General features: G+C 45.9%; 1 long non-coding RNA gene across 1 annotated transcript in view; it reads left to right on the top strand.

Moving 5' to 3' along the window:
• The first annotated feature begins 2,592 nt into the window (after window positions 1-2,592).
• Window positions 2,593-4,952, top strand: part of LOC102375349 — a 4,482-nt gene continuing 2,122 nt past the window's right edge. The window contains exon 1 of the long non-coding RNA XR_323148.1: window positions 2,593-2,665. This is a non-coding gene — a long non-coding RNA (uncharacterized LOC102375349). The remainder of the gene's footprint in view (window positions 2,666-4,952) is intronic.

Below are 4,952 nucleotides of genomic sequence, written 5' to 3'. Positions count from 1 at the left end.
CTATTGCGTTTGAGATGGTGTTGGCTGTCATTTCCATTTGTACAAATCATGAACTTGAGAGTATGGAAGTGCCTTGTTACACCTGACACAGTAGCCCATGCAAATGTTGATGAGTGTTAGTGCTAGCTCGAGTTTGGAGCAGTCACCTGTTCAGGACAGCAGGGACCTGGAGGACTGAAAGGTAAGAATCCCGCTTCCCATTCTTTCCTTCTGCAGCTTCCCCAGCAATCCTCCACCCCCAGGGCTGCCCCCACCTTGCTTACTTATGGCTGCCTGCACTGTCTGTCCTGCCTGCACAGCTCACACCTCTGGGTTGCTGCTCTTCTTCAGGCCCAGACAGCAGCAGCAGTGGAGGTCAGGCAGGCAAGTTAACCCCTCCTGTCTACTCCTCCAGGGCAGCCACAAGGAAATGGGGGGGAGGGAGGGGAGATGGGGAGATAGTGGGGTGGGATTTGGGGTCATGGGAAGGCGGTGGGGGGTTGTCAGTGGACCTGATTGGGTTAGCAGGGGAGTGGGGCTGTGAATTGGGTGTTTACACTAAAGTAGTGGCTTACACTTTAGTGTAATATGAGCTGGGTAACATGGATTAGAGATAATCATGCCCTGGAGTAACTTTGAGCTGCATAATGAATGCTTAAAACCAGTTTCAGGTGTTAATGTGTGGACAATCCAGGTGTTACGAGCTCCAATACTGGGTCAAAATTACCATGTAACAAGGCCTGAAGAGTCAGGAGATTAGGGTCCAAATTTTTGGTCTTTCCCTTACTTCTTGAGTATCTTGAGTGTCTTTGAGTGCATTTACACATGCAGTTAGTCACAACTAAATTTACTGTGCATTAAGCTAATGCACTATAAACAATTTTTGGCAGGTGTGTACACGTGCAGGGAGTTGGCACTAAATTTAGTGCCAAGTCCCTTCAGCCCTGCCATAGGCTCCTGTGGCCCCTGAGGGGAGCTCCATCTGCTCCATCAGCACTTGGCAGCCAGCTTGGAAACACAGCCTGCCCTATGAACCCTGGCCAGACCTTTCCCTGCCCAGGAGCCATGAGCCCAGCACAGAGGCAGCATATGGGAGCTCTCTCCTTGCCCACCCTGCCTACCCATGCCAAGGCTGCTCCATCTCCTGCCCCTGCCTTTCTCAGTGACACCCAGTGCCCTACTGCTCCAACCAAGAACCTGCCAGTGATGACTAGTGCCCCGCACACCTGGCCCCAGCAGGTGCCCCCCATCCAAGCCCCAGGAGAGCCGCACACCCACCAGTGGGGGCCAATGCACTGGGTACAGGAGATCCCGGCCAACCTCCTACTCCTGCACTCCCTGCTCCAGCCCACCTGCCCCACCACCCACACACTCTCAGGACACACACATTTGTGAAACAAAAAAAGCTTTATTCGTTTCACAACACCCATCCCCATCCCTCCCCCCTCAACACATAGAGCCCTCCCTGCCTTCCTCCCCAACAAACAGAGCCTCTCCACCACCCTCCCCACCCACCGACAATAAAAAAATCTACTTTATCATGTCAAAACTATTTACAACATCTCTGTTTTCCTGTCCCAGAGTGGGGGGAGAGGGAGCACGTAGGATGGAGGGGGGCTAAGGAGCAGGTGCCCAGCACCTCAGTCTTGGGCTGTTCCCACATGGGTCTGGGGGCCATGGCAACCCCACTGGGAAGGAGAGTGGGATGGGGCACTGACGGCCTGAGGTCCCTTCCTCTGGTGATATGCCACTGGAGGGAGCAGAACAGAGTGGGGGCTCGAGCAGGCCGCCTCTGCTGGTGACACTTACAGGGGTATGGTCTGGGTCCCATGGCACCAAAATCTGAGTCAGCTCCCACATAAAGGCCATGATCTTGTGGGCATGATTGGACCAATGATTGTAGTTGGTCATGGCCATCCACTATGGCCACAGGGCCCTAACCTTAATGCAGCACTGCTGCACTGACCAGGAGTGCCCTCACTCCTGCATGCTAGGAGTGACCAACAGGACAGGTTAGCCATTTTTACTGTGCAATAAAGGCATGCACATGTAGATACATGCCCTTTCTATAGAGTAAACTAAGCTAAGGCACATTAATATGTCTCAGGTAGATGTGCCCTTTGTGTAGCAACTTCACTTCTCAGATCTTCTATTTTCTTTCTGTCAGGCTTGTCTGTCTTACCTACTTAAATATTAACCTGTTTGGGACAGGGCTTGCAATGTCACAATGGGTTTGTACAGTGCCTATGTCGGAGGGGCAAGATATGTGGATGAGGTCCTCATTGTCCCAGTGTCTTGTAGGTCTGCGTCGCAAGCCAGAGCCTTTTTGCCTTGAATAATTAACCGATGATCACAGTTTCATTCTCACCTGCTATGTCTTGATGTCACTTATAACTCAGGAAGAATTGCTCTGTTGGAGGTTAATCACTAGGGCAGCTTGCCTGCTCTTACTGGGTCTCCAACCTCCCCTTACATCCTAGCCAAACACCAACCAGTTGTTAATATGCGATTGATAGTTGTGTAATATTCCTATGTCAAAATTCATTTCTCCTCCTTGAAAATAGTTCCTGTCTCCTGTTTATCCTCAGGCTATCTCCAGCTCACAAGGCATATCACAGTGTCTGCAGGGGGGGAGTCCGCCTCGCTGGAGATAGGGTGAAGTGGCATTTCGAGTGACTGGCATCGGGTAAGTATTCACCCTTCAGGAATTTACAGTCTATTTGCTTCCCAGCAGTTTTCTCTCTTTATTTTTGTTCCCCCCAGCTTCCTGCTTGGGGTCTTGTGTTTTACCCATCACCCTCCCTGGGATTTCATAAAAAAAAAAAATACAACTCACGATCAGCCGGCACCATCTGTGCTGCTACTTACAGTGTGTTAGGTACTTAAAGTCCAACTCCCTTCTTTCTAAGGAAGCCAAAGCCAGCCGTTTCCCACTGTCTTAATCTTTACTTACAAGTTAAATAAACCTGAAGTTCCAGAATGGAGAAAACAAATAAGGGAACTTTCCTGTCTGTCCGGCATCCTGTAGTTATTTTTTCCTCACCTCCGGGTTCAGTGCTCTAACAAGCCATTCTGCATTGCCCGAGGTCCTCTGAGCAAAAAGACCGGGATCCAGTCTTTTGCCCTGTTCCCGGGGTAAATCTGATGGGTTTCAGGGAAAAGATCCCACACTCTCCTGCTCCCTCTCTCCAGACAAGCTTCCTGCCAGGGTAGATTCCTCCCCAGAAATAAGGTAGGGGTGGTGTGGGACACTAATTCAGATAATCTGGCTGCTAGAAAGACCTTGTTCTGGCCACGGTGGCATTCCTCATGTCAAGGTCACTTCTACCCATGTTGTTAAGTTTTCTTCAGGTTTCTTCTTCATCTCTGAAGAATCACAGGGAGCCTCTTCACACCTACTGCTGTGGGTCTCAACCTTTTTAGACTCAAAGTGCCCCTTGTTATACTCAAGGCACCTCTTGGAAAATTCCAGCTCTTAGCTTTCACTTGTTTTTTTTCATTACCGAAAAAGAATAGAGCAATTCTTCCATTGCAACGAACTCAAGAAAACTACAACAGGCAAGGATGTTTTTGCACACTGGACTCCTATTTGAAATCTTTGGGTTTATCTTGGGAAGGTATTTGCAAACCTAATACCAATACTGTGCAGCACCCTATGGCACTTTATAAAGGTTCTCCCAGCACCCCATTGTTCTGTGGCACCCCAGCTGAGAAGCATATATTAAAATACATCATCAATGTTAGTTTAAGGAGGTATGTAGGTAGAGTGGGAGGACATCAAAGAGAAGGAAAGAGGGACAATATTTTTAATTTGAAGTCACTCGAATCATCTTTATTTCACTGGACCAGGTGTATTGCAAGACTGCTATTCTGTTAATTAAAGAAAAAATATTCCAGTCACAGACCAATTCCATATCACAACCGTTTGTTTTTTTTTATTAAGCACAGTTCTATTTACATCAAAAGTGCAAGCACTTCATTCACACAAATCATATTTGCTATCATAATGATAACTTTTAGAAGTAGAACACAGAATGATGCTGCCTTTGTCATCCTTCTCTGTAGTGCTCTTTTCTACTGAATCAAACAAATATCAAAGTGGGAACAGCAGGCTGGGAAGAGGTTGTTAATAGAAACATTTCGAATGGACCTGAGTAGTGTGAAAAGAGTGTCAGGAAGGCCAAAGGGAAGTAGGTTACAGTTATAAAAATGGTAAATCACGGAATCATAGAAAATTAGGATGGGAGAGAACTCAGGAGGTCACATCTAGTCCATTTGCCTACTAAAAGCAGGGCCATCCCCAACTAGATCATCCCAGCTAAAGCTTTGTTGAGTTAAAATAAATTAAATAAATAAATTAATATGAATAAATAAAATACAATAAGCTTGTTTTCCTTGACCATTCTTACAGCTGGTATTTTTTTTCGCAACATTATTATTGCAGTATATGGTGAAAATTCAGGCAATATGTGAAGGAAGAAGAGAGTCCTCTAATGTCATAACTACTGAAGTAGCTGTATACTCCAGCAGCACTGTACACTGTATACTTATTCTGCAAAGCACATGGTTGAGTTCCCATTAATTTCACGTGCTTAAACATTCAGCTGAATCAGGGACCTACCAAAACTCATTCTTTCTACAGTATTTATGTGCTAAAAGAAAGCATCACAGAGATAATGAATAAAATAGAGTTTAGGGGTTGATCCATTTCAGAAAGTTGTCTGAGACACTCGCTCAGGATACTTGGAAGAAACATTTTTTTTAAAGACATGTGATGTGGTAGGATCTCTCAGATCACTCTGAACAACAAAACATGCATGCAAAGTCCTCTGAAATTATTTCTAATTGATCAAAATTATACACTCCACTTTTATGTGGTGCCAGGGCATTTAAGTGTCTGTTCACATTTAGGTACTCAAAAGATTCAACATACATTAAAAAGTTTTAGCTTATGCTTTGATTTTTAAAATTGC

This window comes from Alligator sinensis, unplaced genomic scaffold, assembly GCF_000455745.1.
Source record: "Alligator sinensis unplaced genomic scaffold, ASM45574v1 scaffold23_1, whole genome shotgun sequence".
NCBI classification, from domain to species: domain Eukaryota; kingdom Metazoa; phylum Chordata; order Crocodylia; family Alligatoridae; genus Alligator; species Alligator sinensis.
Note: the sequence above shows the minus strand (reverse complement) of the source record. Positions and strands in the feature narration are given on the sequence as shown.